We start from the raw sequence: 17,990 nt of genomic DNA on the forward strand, positions 1-17,990 counted from the left end.
GTGTGCTTTTTGAGCTTTTTACGCTCTGAAAACGCTTATTTCACCATATGCAGGCACATACAGGGCACAAGTGAAAGAGTTGTCACTGATGCTTAAAAGTGAAAAATCTGGCCAAACAGGGCATAAAAAGACACAAAACCACCTTTTCCATCAAGAAGATGATGATTGCAGCCACTTGGCTTTGAAAGTGTGCTTTTTGAGCTTTTTACGCTCTGAAAACGCTTATTTCACCATATGCAGTCACATACAGGGCCCAAATCACAGAGTGGTCACTGATGCTTAAAAGTGAAAAATCTGCCAAAACAGGCCATAAAAAGACACAAAACCACCTTTTCCATCAAGAAGATGATGATTGCAGCCACTTGGCTGTGAAAGTGTGCTTTTTGAGCTTTTTACGCTCTGAAAACGCTTATTTCACCATATGCAGTCACATACAGGGCCCAAATCACAGAGTGGTCACTGATGCTTAAAAGTGAAAAATCTGGCCAAACAGGGCATAAAAAGACACAAAACCACCTTTTCCATCAAGAAGATGATGATTGTAGCCACTTGCTGTGAAAAGTGTGCTTTTTGAGCTTTTTACGCTCTGAAAACGCTTATTTCACCATATGCAGTCACATACCGGGACCAAATCACAGTGGTCACTCAAGCTGAAAAAGTGAAAAATCTGCCAAAACAGGGCATAAAAAGACACAAAACCACGTTTTCCATCAAGAAGATGATGATTGTAGCCACTTGCTGTGAAAAGTGTGCTTTTTGAGCTTTTTACGCTCTGAAAACGCTTATTTCACCATATGCAGTCACATACAGGGCACAAGTGAAAGAGTGGTCACTGATGCTTAAAAGTGAAAAATCTGCCAAAACAGGCCATAAAAAGACACAAAACCACCTTTTCCATCAAGAAGATGATGATTGCAGCCACTTGGCTGTGAAAGTGTGCTTTTTGAGCTTTTTACGCTCTGAAAACGCTTATTTCACCATATGCAGTCACATACCGGGCCCAAATCACAGAGTGGTCACTGATGCTTAAAAGTGAAAAATCTGGCCAAACAGGGCATAAAAAGACACAAAACCACCTTTTCCATCAAGAAGATGATGATTGTAGCCACTTGCTGTGAAAAGTGTGCTTTTTGAGCTTTTTACGCTCTGAAAACGCTTATTTCACCATATGCAGTCACATACCGGGACCAAATCAGAGTGGTCACTGATGCTAAAAAGTGAAAAATCTGCCAATTTAGAACATAAAAAGACACAAAACCACCTTTTCCATCAAGAAGATGATGATTGCAGCCACTTGGCTGTGAAAGTGTGCTTTTTGAGCTTTTTACGCTCTGAAAACGCTTATTTCACCATATGCAGTCACATACAGGGCACAAGTGAAAGAGTGGTCACTGATGCTAAAAAGTGAAAAATCTGCCAAAACAGGCCATAAAAAGACACAAAACCACCTTTTCCATCAAGAAGATGATGATTGCAGCCACTTGGCTTTGAAAGTGTGCTTTTTGAGCTTTTTACGCTCTGAAAACGCTTATTTCACCATATGCAGTCACATACCGGGACCAAATCACAGTGGTCACTCAAGCTGAAAAAGTGAAAAATCTGCCAAAACAGGGCATAAAAAGACACAAAACCACGTTTACCATCAAGAAGATGATGATTGCAGCCACTTGGCTGTGAAAGTGTGCTTTTTGAGCTTTTTACGCTCTGAAAAGGCTTATTTCACCATATGCAGTCACATACAGGGCCCAAATCACAGTGGTCGCTCATGCTAAAAAACTGAAAAATCTGCCAAAACAGGACATAAAGAGACACAAAACCACCTTTTCCATCAAGAAGATGATGATTGCAGCCACTTGGCTGTGAAAAGTGTGCTTTTTGAGCATTTTACGCTCTGAAAACGCTTATTTCACCATATGCAGTCACATACAGGGCCCAAATCACAGACTGGTCACTGATGCTTAAAAGTGAAAAATCTGCCAAAACAGGCCATAAAAAGACACAAAACCACCTTTTCCATCAAGAAGATGATGATTGCAGCCACTTGGCTGTGAAAAGTGTGCTTTTTGAGCTTTTTACGCTCTGAAAACGCTTATTTCACCATATGCAGTCATATACCGGGCCCAAATCACAGAGTGGTCACTGATGCTAAAAAGTGAAAAATCTGCCAATTTAGGACATAAAAAGACACAAAACCACCTTTTCCATCGAGAAGATGATGATTGCAGCCACTTGGCTGTGAAAAGTGTGCTTTTTGAGCTTTTTACGCTCTGAAAACGCTTATTTCACCATATGCAGTCACATACAGGGCACAAGTGACAGAGTGGTCAATTTTGCTTAAAAGTGAAAAATCTGCCAAAACAGGGCATAAAGAGACACAAAACCACCTTTTCCATCAAGAAGATGATGATTGCAGCCACTTGGCTGTGAAAGTGTGCTTTTTGAGCTTTTTACACTCTGAAAACGCTTATTTCACCATATGCAGTCACATACAGGGCCCAAATCACAGACTGGTCACTGATGCTTAAAAGTGAAAAATCTGGCCAAACAGGGCATAAAAAGACACAAAACCACCTTTTCCATCAAGAAGATGATGATTGCAGCCATTTGGCTTTGAAAGTGTGCTTTTTGAGCTTTTTACGCTCTGAAAACGCTTATTTCACCATATGCAGTCACATACAGGGCCCAAATCACAGAGTGGTCACTGATGCTTAAAAGTGAAAAATCTGCCAAAACAGGCCATAAAAAGACACAAAACCACCTTTTCCATCAAGAAGATGATGATTGCAGCCACTTGGCTGTGAAAAGTGTGCTTTTTGAGCTTTTTACGCTCTGAAAACGCTTATTTCACCATATGCAGTCACATACCGGGACCAAATCAGAGTGGTCACTGATGCTAAACAGTGAAAAATCTGCCAATTTAGAACATAAAAAGACACAAAACCACCTTTTCCATCAAGAAGATGATGATTGCAGCCACTTGGCTGTGAAAAGTGTGCTTTTTGAGCTTTTTACGCTCTGAAAACGCTTATTTCACCATATGCAGTCACATACCGGGACCAAATCACAGTGGTCACTGATGCTTAAAAGTGAAAAATCTGCCAAAACAGGCCATAAAAAGACACAAAACCACCTTTTCCATCAAGAAGATGATGATTGCAGCCACTTGGCTGTGAAAGTGTGCTTTTTGAGCTTTTTACGCTCTGAAAAGGCTTATTTCACCATATGCAGTCACATACAGGGCCCAAATCACAGAGTGGTCACTGATGCTTAAAAGTGAAAAATCTGGCCAAACAGGGCATAAAAAGACACAAAACCACGTTTTCCATCAAGAAGATGATGATTGTAGCCACTTGCTGTGAAAAGTGTGCTTTTTGAGCTTTTTACGCTCTGAAAACGCTTATTTCACCATATGCAGTCACATACCGGGACCAAATCAGAGTGGTCACTGATGCTAAAAAGTGAAAAATCTGCCAATTTAGAACATAAAAAGACACAAAACCACCTTTTCCATCAAGAAGATGATGATTGCAGCCACTTGGCTTTGAAAGTGTGCTTTTTGAGCTTTTTACGCTCTGAAAACGCTTATTTCACCATATGCAGTCACATACCGGGACCAAATCAGAGTGGTCACTGATGCTTAAAAGTGAAAAATCTGCCTAAACAGGGCATAAAGAGACACAAAACGACCTTTTCCATCAAGAAGATGATGATTGCAGCCACTTGGCTGTGAAAGTGTGCTTTTTGAGCTTTTTACGCTCTGAAAACGCTTATTTCACCATATGCAGTCACATACAGGGCCCAAATCACAGAGTGGTCACTGATGCTTAAAAGTGAAAAATCTGCCAAAACAGGCCATAAAAAGACACAAAACCACCTTTTCCATCAAGAAGATGATGATTGCAGCCACTTGGCTGTGAAAAGTGTGCTTTTTGAGCTTTTTACGCTCTGAAAACGCTTATTTCACCATATGCAGTCACATACCGGGACCAAATCAGAGTGGTCACTGATGCTAAAAAGTGAAAAATCTGCCAATTTAGAACATAAAAAGACACAAAACCACCTTTTCCATCAAGAAGATGATGATTGCAGCCACTTGGCTGTGAAAAGTGTGCTTTTTGAGCTTTTTACGCTCTGAAAACGCTTATTTCACCATATGCAGTCACATACCGGGACCAAATCACAGTGGTCACTGATGCTAAGAAGTGAAAAATCTGCCAAAACAGGGCATAAAAAGACACAAAACCACCTTTTCCATCAAGAAGATGATGATTGCAGCCACTTGGCTGTGAAAGTGTGCTTTTTGAGCTTTTTACGCTCTGAAAAGGCTTATTTCACCATATGCAGTCACATACAGGGCCCAAATCACAGAGTGGTCACTGATGCTTAAAAGTGAAAAATCTGCCAAAACAGGCCATAAAAAGACCCAAAACCACCTTTTCCATCAAGAAGATGATGATTGCAGCCACTTGGCTGTGAAAAGTGTGCTTTTTGAGCTTTTTACGCTCTGAAAACGCTTATTTCACCATATGCAGTCACATACAGGGCCCAAATCACAGAGTGGTCACTGATGCTTAAAAGTGAAAAATCTGGCCAAACAGGGCATAAAAAGACACAAAACCACCTTTTCCATCAAGAAGATGATGATTGTAGCCACTTGCTGTGAAAAGTGTGCTTTTTGAGCTTTTTACGCTCTGAAAACGCTTATTTCACCATATGCAGTCACATACCGGGACCAAATCAGAGTGGTCACTGATGCTAAAAAGTGAAAAATCTGCCAAAACAGGGCATAAAAAGACACAAAACCACGTTTTCCATCAAGAAGATGATGATTGTAGCCACTTGGCTGTGAAAGTGTGCTTTTTGAGCTTTTTACGCTCTGAAAACGCTTATTTCACCATATGCAGGCACATACAGGGCACAAGTGAAAGAGTTGTCACTGATGCTTAAAAGTGAAAAATCTGCCAAAACAGGCCATAAAAAGACACAAAACCACCTTTTCCATCAAGAAGATGATGATTGCAGCCACTTGGCTGTGAAAGTGTGCTTTTTGAGCTTTTTACGCTCTGAAAACGCTTATTTCACCATATGCAGTCACATACCGGGACCAAATCACAGTGGTCACTCAAGCTAAAAAAGTGAAAAATCTGCCAAAACAGGGCATAAAAAGACACAAAACCACGTTTTCCATCAAGAAGATGATGATTGCAGCCACTTGGCTGTGAAAGTGTGCTTTTTGAGCTTTTTACGCTCTGAAAAGGCTTATTTCACCATATGCAGTCACATACAGGGCCCAAATCACAGAGTGGTCACTGATGCTTAAAAGTGAAAAATCTGGCCAAACAGGGCATAAAAAGACACAAAACCACCTTTTCCATCAAGAAGATGATTGATTGCAGCCACTTGGCTTTGAAAGTGTGCTTTTTGAGCTTTTTACGCTCTGAAAACGCTTATTTCACCATATGCAGGCACATACAGGGCACAAGTGAAAGAGTTGTCACTGATGCTTAAAAGTGAAAAATCTGGCCAAACAGGGCATAAAAAGACACAAAACCACCTTTTCCATCAAGAAGATGATGATTGCAGCCACTTGGCTTTGAAAGTGTGCTTTTTGAGCTTTTTACGCTCTGAAAACGCTTATTTCACCATATGCAGTCACATACAGGGCCCAAATCACAGAGTGGTCACTGATGCTTAAAAGTGAAAAATCTGCCAAAACAGGCCATAAAAAGACACAAAACCACCTTTTCCATCAAGAAGATGATGATTGCAGCCACTTGGCTGTGAAAGTGTGCTTTTTGAGCTTTTTACGCTCTGAAAACGCTTATTTCACCATATGCAGTCACATACAGGGCCCAAATCACAGAGTGGTCACTGATGCTTAAAAGTGAAAAATCTGGCCAAACAGGGCATAAAAAGACACAAAACCACCTTTTCCATCAAGAAGATGATGATTGTAGCCACTTGCTGTGAAAAGTGTGCTTTTTGAGCTTTTTACGCTCTGAAAACGCTTATTTCACCATATGCAGTCACATACCGGGACCAAATCACAGTGGTCACTCAAGCTGAAAAAGTGAAAAATCTGCCAAAACAGGGCATAAAAAGACACAAAACCACGTTTTCCATCAAGAAGATGATGATTGTAGCCACTTGCTGTGAAAAGTGTGCTTTTTGAGCTTTTTACGCTCTGAAAACGCTTATTTCACCATATGCAGTCACATACCGGGCCCAAATCACAGAGTGGTCACTGATGCTTAAAAGTGAAAAATCTGGCCAAACAGGGCATAAAAAGACACAAAACCACCTTTTCCATCAAGAAGATGATGATTGTAGCCACTTGCTGTGAAAAGTGTGCTTTTTGAGCTTTTTACGCTCTGAAAACGCTTATTTCACCATATGCAGTCACATACCGGGACCAAATCAGAGTGGTCACTGATGCTAAAAAGTGAAAAATCTGCCAATTTAGAACATAAAAAGACACAAAACCACCTTTTCCATCAAGAAGATGATGATTGCAGCCACTTGGCTGTGAAAGTGTGCTTTTTGAGCTTTTTACGCTCTGAAAACGCTTATTTCACCATATGCAGTCACATACAGGGCACAAGTGAAAGAGTGGTCACTGATGCTAAAAAGTGAAAAATCTGCCAAAACAGGCCATAAAAAGACACAAAACCACCTTTTCCATCAAGAAGATGATGATTGCAGCCACTTGGCTTTGAAAGTGTGCTTTTTGAGCTTTTTACGCTCTGAAAACGCTTATTTCACCATATGCAGTCACATACCGGGACCAAATCACAGTGGTCACTCAAGCTGAAAAAGTGAAAAATCTGCCAAAACAGGGCATAAAAAGACACAAAACCACGTTTACCATCAAGAAGATGATGATTGCAGCCACTTGGCTGTGAAAGTGTGCTTTTTGAGCTTTTTACGCTCTGAAAAGGCTTATTTCACCATATGCAGTCACATACAGGGCCCAAATCACAGTGGTCGCTCATGCTAAAAAACTGAAAAATCTGCCAAAACAGGACATAAAGAGACACAAAACCACCTTTTCCATCAAGAAGATGATGATTGCAGCCACTTGGCTGTGAAAGTGTGCTTTTTGAGCTTTTTACGCTCTGAAAAGGCTTATTTCACCATATGCAGTCACATACAGGGTACAAGTGAAAGAGTGGTCACTGATGCTTAAAAGTGAAAAATCTGGCCAAACAGGGCATAAAAAGACACAAAACCACCTTTTCCATCAAGAAGATGATGATTGCAGCCACTTGCTGTGAAAAGTGTGCTTTTTGAGCTTTTTACGCTCTGAAAACGCTTATTTCACCATATGCAGTCACATACAGGGCACAAGTGAAAGAGTGGTCACTGATGCTTAAAAGTGAAAAATCTGCCAAAACAGGGCATAAAAAGACACAAAACCACGTTTACCATCAAGAAGATGATGATTGCAGCCACTTGGCTGTGAAAGTGTGCTTTTTGAGCTTTTTACGCTCTGAAAAGGCTTATTTCACCATATGCAGTCACATACAGGGCCCAAATCACTGTGGTCGCTCATGCTAAAAAACTGAAAAATCTGCCAAAACAGGGCATAAAGAGACACAAAACCACCTTTTCCATCAAGAAGATGATGATTGCAGCCACTTGGCTGTGAAAAGTGTGCTTTTTGAGCTTTTTACGCTCTGAAAACGCTTATTTCACCATATGCAGTCACATACAGGGCCCAAATCACAGACTGGTCACTGATGCTTAAAAGTGAAAAATCTGCCAAAACAGGGCATAAAAAGACACAAAACCACCTTTTCCATCAAGAAGATGATGATTGCAGCCACTTGGCTGTGAAAGTGTGCTTTTTGAGCTTTTTACGCTCTGAAAACGCATATTTCACCATATGCAGTCACATACAGGGCCCAAATCACAGAGTGGTCACTGATGCTTAAAAGTGAAAAATCTGCCAAAACAGGCCATAAAAAGACACAAAACCACCTTTTCCATCAAGAAGATGATGATTGCAGCCACTTGGCTGTGAAAAGTGTGCTTTTTGAGCTTTTTACGCTCTGAAAACGCTTATTTCACCATATGCAGTCACATACCGGGCCCAAATCACAGAGTGGTCACTGATGCTAAAAAGTGAAAAATCTGCCAATTTAGGACATAAAAAGACACAAAACCACCTTTTCCATCAAGAAGATGATGATTGCAGCCACTTGGCTGTGAAAGTGTGCTTTTTGAGCTTTTTACGCTCTGAAAACGCTTATTTCACCATATGCAGTCACATACAGGGCACAAGTGACAGAGTGGTCACTTTTGCTTAAAAGTGAAAAATCTGCCAAAACAGGGCATAAAGAGACACAAAACCACCTTTTCCATCAAGAAGATGATGATTGCAGCCACTTGGCTGTGAAAGTGTGCTTTTTGAGCTTTTTAGACTCTGAAAACGCTTATTTCACCATATGCAGTCACATACAGGGCCCAAATCACAGACTGGTCACTGATGCTTAAAAGTGAAAAATCTGGCCAAACAGGGCATAAAAAGACACAAAACCACCTTTTCCATCAAGAAGATGATGATTGCAGCCACTTGGCTGTGAAAGTGTGCTTTTTGAGCTTTTTACGCTCTGAAAACGCTTATTTCACCATATGCAGTCACATACAGGGCCCAAATCACAGTGGTCACTCATGCTGAAAAAGTGAAAAATCTGCCAAAACAGGGCATAAAAAGACACAAAACCACCTTTTCCATCAAGAAGATGATGATTGCAGCCACTTGGCTTTGAAAGTGTGCTTTTTGAGCTTTTTACGCTCTGAAAAGGCTTATTTCACCATATGCAGTCAGATACAGGGTACAAGTGAAAGAGTGGTCACTGATGCTTAAAAGTGAAAAATCTGGCCAAACAGGGCATAAAAAGACACAAAACCACCTTTTCCATCAAGAAGATGATGATTGCAGCCACTTGGCTTTGAAAGTGTGCTTTTTGAGCTTTTTACGCTCTGAAAACGCTTATTTCACCATATGCAGTCACATACAGGGCACAAGTGAAAGAGTGGTCACTGATGCTTAAAAGTGAAAAATCTGCCAAAACAGGGCATAAAGAGACACAAAACCACCTTTTCCATCAAGAAGATGATGATTGCAGCCACTTGGCTGTGAAAGTGTGCTTTTTGAGCTTTTTACGCTCTGAAAACGCTTATTTCACCATATGCAGTCACATACAGGGCCCAAATCACAGAGTGGTCACTGATGCTTAAAAGTGAAAAATCTGCCAAAACAGGCCATAAAAAGACACAAAACCACCTTTTCCATCAAGAAGATGATGATTGCAGCCACTTGGCTGTGAAAGTGTGCTTTTTGAGCTTTTTACGCTCTGAAAACGCTTATTTCACCATATGCAGTCACATACAGGGCCCAAATCACAGAGTGGTCACTGATGCTTAAAAGTGAAAAATCTGGCCAAACAGGGCATAAAAAGACACAAAACCACCTTTTCCATCAAGAAGATGATGATTGCAGCCACTTGGCTGTGAAAGTGTGCTTTTTGAGCTTTTTACGCTCTGAAAAGGCTTATTTCACCATATGCAGTCACATACAGGGCCCAAATCACAGAGTGGTCACTGATGCTTAAAAGTGAAAAATCTGGCCAAACAGGGCATAAAAAGACACAAAACCACCTTTTCCATCAAGAAGATGATGATTGCAACCACTTGGCTGTGAAAGTGTGCTTTTTGAGCTTTTTACGCTCTGAAAACGCATATTTCATCATATGCAGTCACATACCGGGACCAAATCACAGTGGTCACTCAAGCTGAAAAAGTGAAAAATCTGCCAAAACAGGCCATAAAAAGACACAAAACCACCTTTTCCATCAAGAAGATGATGATTGCAGCCACTTGGCTGTGAAAAGTGTGCTTTTTGAGCTTTTTACGCTCTGAAAACGCTTATTTCACCATATTCAGTCACATACAGGGCACAAGTGACAGAGTGGTCACTGATGCTTAAAAGTGAAAAATCTGGCCAAACAGGGCATAAAAAGACACAAAACCACGTTTTCCATCAAGAAGATGATGATTGAAGCCACTTGGCTGTGAAAGTGTGCTTTTTGAGCTTTTTACGCTCTGAAAACGCTTATTTCACCATATGCAGTCACCATATGCAGTTTAGTCCTGTATACTTGTGTTACAGGACTATGCTGCTGGGTGTAAAAGATTCCGATTCCGATTCCGATTCCCGATTTTTTTTTTTTGAGGGGTCTGACTTACCGATTCCGATTTTTATGTAGATTTCAGACCTGTTTTGAGCATGAGCATGAGCATGTTGAGCATGAGTGATCACACGCTGCTGTGGGATGCCTGTGACTGTATATGATGAATTAAGGCGCACTTTCATAGCAGAAGTGGCCGCAATCCTGATCTTCTTGATGGAAAACGTGGTTTTGTGTGGTCTTATGCCTTGTTTTGTTAGCTTTTTCACTTCTGAGTGTAAGTGTCCACATGTTGCTGGGGGCTGCCTATGTGAAAGCATATGATGAATTAAGGTGTTTCTGAGAATCAGACGCCCATAAAGCACAGTTTCGTAGCTGCAATCCTCATCTTCTTGATGGAAAACATGGGTGTATGCCCTGTTTTGTCAGATTTTTCACTTCTGAGCGTAAGTGGCCACACTGTGATGTGAGCTGCCTATGCGACTGCATGTGGTGAAATAAGGTTCTTCTGAGCATCAGATGCCCAGAAAGCACAATTTAGGGAAGTTCATAATTTAGACATAAAAATTATTTAATTATTTATCTTTAACCAGGGCTTGCGCCTCCTAAAAAAGCCTAAATTGTAAAGGAATAATCCGCAAAATGTGAATCTTGTGAAAAAACAACAGCCACAATAAAAGTCTTTGCTCGTTTCATTTGGATCTTAAATGAAAACTGAAAGTCTTTAAACCCTTAGATTTAAGTAGTCTGGTGAAACTGTGGCAAGTTTATTAATGAGTTGGATCTCATGTCTCACCCTTTGGTTTTTGGACCAAAGAGTTGTTCCAAGCCAATATACTTGAAATTGTGGATACCATGAATGGTAAAATGAGCATGTGACTTTTCTTAACATTATTAACATGCTCCAGTATTCTCGTTTTCAGAGTTCAGCCTGTTTCCCCAATGTACAGTAATTTACAGTGTCGACATTGGACAGCATTGTGGTGGAAAATCTGAAAATGAAGACAGGCACCATGACCAAGATTTCCTTTAATAGAGCTTTGCAAAGGATCAGTACACAGTCACAAAGAAAGTGTAAAAGGAACTGATAATGAGCCAAGAATGTAAATCTGTCTTAGAGATGAAGGAGGTTGGGTCAGGATGGACCTGAAGTGCTTATTGTCAGGATGTGATTGTGTTATCAGAAGTTGTTGTTCCAAAGGGAGAACAAGGACAAGTAACCAGTTAGTGCCTGACAATACATGAGAAGTAACTATGAGGAACAACAGTGACCAGTTCAGCATATAATTTTCTCACTATAATCCCCCCTTTTGATCATATGTGATCACATAAAAAGGAAAATTATAAAAGACCATAAAAGATCACACCTTCTCTACAAATAATACAAAAAATAATAGTCCTTACATATGATAACATAATAGTAAAGTATAAGAGAGTGAAGAAAAATTTTAAAACATTACTTCATAAAATATTACCCCTAGAAAAAGCAAGATGCTGTTGTTACAGATGGGAGAATTTAGTATAACAAATGCAAGCAACTTAGGCATGAAAGTTCCATATATGTATTAACATAACAATTGCAAAATCTGGGTTGTCAATAGGATCAGGATCTCTTCAGCATTGCATGGTGGGAGCCAATCAGGAGTAGTTAACTGTGTCAACTGATGGAAAACATTTTTTTTAACTGTAGGGAATGAACTCACAAGAAAACACATTGAGCCTCACAGGCCACACCATACAGCGTGTCTGAATGCATGCCATGGCTGTTATTGGAGTTCCATCTCTGATCCCATGATGGTGACACTGAGGTTCATTCAGCACGCCACTTAGTTGGAGCCATGCAAGTTCTCGTTGGACAGTATGCCAATACTGTTGCCTCTTCTTCTCATCCTCGCGATGTGATGACCTATTTTGCTATAGGTGTCTCTGGTGGAGGTGGAACCCTTTTGCAGTGGCTGGCATGGATCCGGGTAACTCTTTTGGCAAACTTTACTGCCGTCTGTGCGGTCAGCAGCATGTGGAATGGACCCGTCCACTGCTTCGAGTGCCAGGTCTTTTGTCTCAGGTCTCTCACCACTACGCAGTCACCAGGCTGGAGGTCATGAAGAGGTCCTGTGGCTGGAGCTGGTAGCGCTTCCTTCACCTGCTTATGAATGTTAGATAAAACAGCTATAGTAGTGGAGGGTATGTTAGGGTCATCATATGGAAAGAATTTAGACGTAGTTAATTCTGGGCATGCTGCGGCCTTGGCAGCTGCTTCTCCTCTGGTGTTCTCCTGTGAAAGTTGGTCATTGTTAGTGTGAGCATGACATTTACACACAGCAACCTTTTTTGTGTGATGTGCTATAGGTTTGCCAGATGGTGTTTGAAAATTTCTCTTTTTCCAAATTGTACCAAAATCATGCATAAAGCCAAAAACATATCTACTGTCTGTGCAGATATTCACTGTTTTGTCTATTGCTAGATTACATGCTTCTATGAGAGTGATTTGGCATTGACTGTATCATGTGCAGTTACCACCAATGGTGAAAAGAGTACAAGAAATCTGTTATATTGCTAAAACATTACTCAATTACAAGTAAAAATACTGGCGTTAGAAATATATTTCAGTAAAAGTACAAAGTATTTGCCTGAAAAACTACTAGAGTATTAGTTACTTTCAACCATTGATGTCACTGTCACCTCTCCAAACTAGGGTTATAAATTTTGTGCATTTTCCAGAACCAATAGTTGAAAGCTTTGACTGATTAATCATTGATAATTTATGAGATACATAACACCATTTATTTTCTAATTTTGTTTTTTTTTTCTTTTTGAGTCAAAGTTTAAGTTTCCTTATTCAACAAACAGACCCCTAACCCCTGGTTACCACAGCGAAACTAATTAAATTTTTTTTCCTGTGTCAGGGTTGCATGATGCTGATCCATCCACAAACAGTTCAAAATCTGGATTTTGCAAAGTTGTTTCTTGCAAATCTGGTCTGGGGGAACAAACTTCAGTTATTGTAAGAACATAGTTGTGTTCTCCGCACATCTCCTAACATGGACCGATGCAAAGAGCTGTATCTTCATGATACCCAAAAATGGAAATACATGGCTCTCAGGCCTCAACGCTGAATTATTAGAGAAGGTTAGAGACTGTATGATCTGTAGGCCTATACTACACATGAACCCATGGTTATCTTACCAGAAATATACCTCAGTTACATTGTATCTTTTCACAGTGATATCAGGGATTTCAAATAGAACAGTGTTATAAAAGAGCAATCTTGCTGCTGATGTTTTCTGCTAAAGCAAAACCAATGAAACAACATGTGGAACAAGCAGAGTTAGTTTAGAGTAACCTTAAAAAGTAGGAATTCCTGTAGCTAAAGCATCAAGTTTAGCTGAAAAGTAGGCTACAGGTCTCTGTCTGCCTCTGCCATCCTAGAGTACTGAACACTCTTTGTCTACAGTCTGAGTAAAAGGTCGGTTTGGATCTGGTGACCCAAGAGTTGGAGTCATCAGAGTCTTCCGAAGGACATGTTTTAAGTCAACAAATGTTTATCCTGTATCAGCAGTCCATGTCACTTTACTATGTGCTTCTAGGCCTCACTCATGTGCGATTGCGCTCAGGGGTGCCTCGAGGACAGCATAATTAGGAATGAAGGGCCTGCAATAGGAACACAAAAGACATAACTTGTTTCTTTATGATTGGATTTGAAAATGTTTTGAAATGTTTTTACTCTTTTTTGGGAGGGAATTTGGCCTCAGATATGATCACATGACCCAAAAATGTCACGTGTAGGACAAACTGCAGTTTTGATGAGCTAGCTTTGTGACCTTCTTCAGCCAAATGTTTCAAATATGTCTTTTTCACACTGAACTTGAGTTAAAGCACAAATCATTTAATCATCAACATATTGTAATCGTGCACTTCCTGGTGACAGATTTAATGAGCTCAAACTTTCTTTTGAATTTTTAGCTGATTTTTGTTTTGTTTTAACTGAGAAAATTGGTGTGCATACAGGAGAATTTTCACAGGGAATGATTACACCTGCCCTTAATCAAGTGTTAAAGACTGGTGTAATTTTTTTTTTTTTTTTTTGGTTGAGTGGATATTATGGTTGACAGGGCCTTTAATTAGATTTTGGTGTGATCACAATTGGTTGCATGCCTCTGATTAGACCAATATCAGTTTTAGGGATCTTCTGAAAGGCTGGGGTGTTTATGATGTCACATGCTTTATGTAAATAGGCAAATGTGTGTTGTGTGTCTGGTACCAGTTGAACACATCTGAGTATGTAGACAACAAAGGTAATTTTTGTCGATAAACCTTCAAAACAGGATTATTTTGAACATTATGGTCAGATATTGAGTCTCATGATTCCGCCGCGAGTCAGTCATCTTTTGAGTTGGATCAGTCTTTGGGTAGTGTTTGGCTCAATGTCCCTTTTTGCCACAATGGAAACAAACATCTGGATCAGCTGTACTTAGACCTCCATAGAACGTCCTTGGAACATAGTCAATGCTGCCATATTTAGATCTTTCTCTCTGTTTTTTTCTCTCCTGCTTTGAGGAGCTTTCAGCATGCACAGCATGTCCTTTTGTCCCATGTTATACATGTTTGTTTTACCATTTGTGAAATGTCAAAACACAGTCAGTTCAGTGGCAAACTTTACACCTCCATCTGATGGTGATGGGAGGTGAGCCAGCCCCTGCTGTCTCCATCACAGGGAAATTCAGGACTTTGAGTACATTTCCCCCATGTTGGATCTCACTGGTGACAGGGAGATAAATGGATTTGAAGATTTTCTGAACTTCAAGTCAATTAAATAAATTTTCAGATTCTCACCAGTCAGAATTGTTGAATCGTAGCGCTGAGTGAGTCTGGTCTTGGTCTCAGGCCATCCTTCTCACTCTTTGTAGGAGCCAAATATGTTGGTGAAATATTTCAAAGGCTGACTTGTAGTTCACTGTTTTGAACATAGGGTGTCACTGTACCTTTGTAATGCTCAGGTGTAAAGGTAGCTGGGTTACTGTTGTTGTCAGGACTGCTAAGGCGCAAAATGTTTGTCACGCCGTAGCTGAATGTTTGGTCTTTTCTTTTTTGAAACAACAATGGACATCATTCATGATTGCATGAGGGAAATAAATTATTTTTGCTGCAATGAAGAATGACCTGTGGATTAATTCAAGGAACGGCACAGCGTATGGTTATAAAACAAAGAGTCAAGCGCGTCAGCCAGGTCACTCCAGGTTAAACGTCTCTGGGGCTAAGTAATAGGCTAGCTTCTACACTCGTCTTTGTGGGGAGGTTGAGGCTGAAGGGAATATCTCCTCAGGGTGTGCACTACCACCGTCGACCCCGAGTCCAGAAACCCTCAGACAAACAATCCCACTTCTGACACCAAATTGTGGTGGAAAATCTGAAAATGAAGACAGACACCATGACCAAAATTGTCTGGTGTTTGATGTGGTGTTTCAATAGAGCTTTGCAAAGGACCAGTACACAGTCACACGGAAAGTGTAAAAGGAACTGATAATGAGTCAAGAATGTAAATCTGTCTTATAGGGTTAGGAGATGAAGGAGGTTGGGTCAGGATGGACCTGAAGTGCTTAGTGGGAGAGTCAGGATGTGATTGTGTTATCAGAAGTTGTTGTTCCAAAGGGAGAACAGCTGTGTGTTCAAGGACAAGTAACCAATTAGTGCCTGACAATACATGAGAAGTAACTCTGAGGAACAACAGTGACCAGTTCAGCATATAATTTTCCCACTATAGTATACACCACATTTGTGACCTGCGGTGAGATTAAATCTCTGGCCCGTTCCTGAGGCTCCGTTAAAAATAAAAGGTAAATGGTTGAGCAGCCACGGATCGTCACCTGACCTCTTCTTATCCAGTGCTGTATGCACCAATAATTATTCAGCACACCTATATGATCCAAAATCACACACACAATAAAACCCTTTATGGGTGGGGGGGGGGGTTATGGAAGAAAAAAACTTTATCCTCTTAAAAAAACAAATAAATCCCCAAAATATAAATGCAAAGAAAAGAAATTATTACTAAAAAAATTAGAATAAATGTGTAAAAAAAACAACAAAAAATTAACTAATGGAGACTAATTCCTAATAGAAAAAAACTTCAGGATTAATTAAAATTTATAAAAGAAGGGAAAAAAGAAGGAAAAGGGGATAGAAAAGCACGTCCTACTGTGTCAGGGTAGCTGTTTGATGAGAAAGAGCAAAAGTCAAATAACTGGTTACTGATAACTTGGCTTAGGGCTGCGCGGTATATTGGACGTGGTTCGGGTTTAAAAAGTCGGATGTTGAGCAGAAAAATGTCATCTGCAAGATGTGTGTCCAAGTCCGGACCCACACGCCGTCCTATACGGACCTGGACCTATAACCAATAAATTATTAATAGATTTTATTTTTTTACGGGACGCTTCTATTTTAACTGGCATACCTTTTCTAGTCTTTCCGCCACTGGTTTAGCTGATCAGGAGATGCACAGACCAGCTGCAGAGAAGCTGCGTGTGGAGGAGACTGTTGTTAATGACGGAGTTTATTACAACAGTCAAAACTAACGTGATGACATTGACACCAACCAGATGCACCTATAAAATTAAACAACTGTATAAGGAGGCCTATGTAAAACAGGAGAGTCTGTGTTTCTCTGTGAGAAACTTTCAGACCTTCTCACAGCACAGTGAACAGGTGAGGGAGGGGAGGAGGGCAGACTGATCACTAATCAATCACTGATACCGTCGTCATCTTGGACTGATTAAAAAATAAAAAATTAAAAATGACAAAATTGGTGACAAACCAAACCTGGGTGTCCACACAAATAAAGTCTTTGTGTGAAACACTGCAGAGTGTAACATTGTGCTGTTTACAGACAGTCTGCTGTCTGTACTTTGACAGAGACAGAGAGGGTCGTGTCGAGAAGGGAACCCTAGACCCGCAAAAGATCGCGCGAGTTTGATTATTTTAGTAGAAATAACGGAAACAAGAGTTGTGCAAATAAAGACTTACCTTCTAGACACGACTGTAAAAGATGCGCAGCTCCAAAAATAGAAAATCATGTTGTGGTGTCGATGTTTTTAATGTGGCGGGCCGCCATAAATAAAACACTATTCACTGAACCACAGAGAGTCACTGAAACACTGATCACTGACCTGCTGTGATGACAAAAATACTCACATTATTTACTTTGGTATTTTTTTTTTACAGATTTTTACAGGATTACAGAACCTTTTCACTGTTTTTGCCATTTGTCTTATAGAAAACCTCTCTTACTTGAAGTACTGTTTACAATATCCACTTTTTTTGTAAGAATTTTTGTATTTCTGAGGCACTATCCTTACTTCTGTTGTTCTTCTGCACAATAAATGCTCAAAAATTACATTATATCTTTGCTGTTGTTTTACAAAACCCATTCAGAAACACTTCCATAAGTTTTACACCGCAACATTTATACCGAGATATATACCATTACCGTGAAGGGATTCAATTTATACCGTTGTTGTGCAGGGAAGGAGCTACATAAGATCATTGGTTATAATTCATAATTAATAATATTAATTATGGATTATTAAAAGAAAATTGATTAATTAATTAATAATTAATTAATTATTAGGTAAGCATAATATTCTAATTAGCTTATAATGGGGCACCACCGGGAAAACCCGGACCAATGATCAGACGTAATTCAGTCTCAGAATATTCAGAAGAAGGAGTAAAGCTCGAGCACTGACCTTGTCAACCAGCTTTTATCACAATATGTACGAAAAACCAGGACAACTTCTCTTT

Source organism: Lutjanus erythropterus, chromosome 21 (genome assembly GCF_056507025.1).
Source record: "Lutjanus erythropterus isolate fLutEry1 chromosome 21, fLutEry1.hap2, whole genome shotgun sequence".
Taxonomy (NCBI): Eukaryota; Metazoa; Chordata; class Actinopteri; order Lutjaniformes; family Lutjanidae; genus Lutjanus; species Lutjanus erythropterus.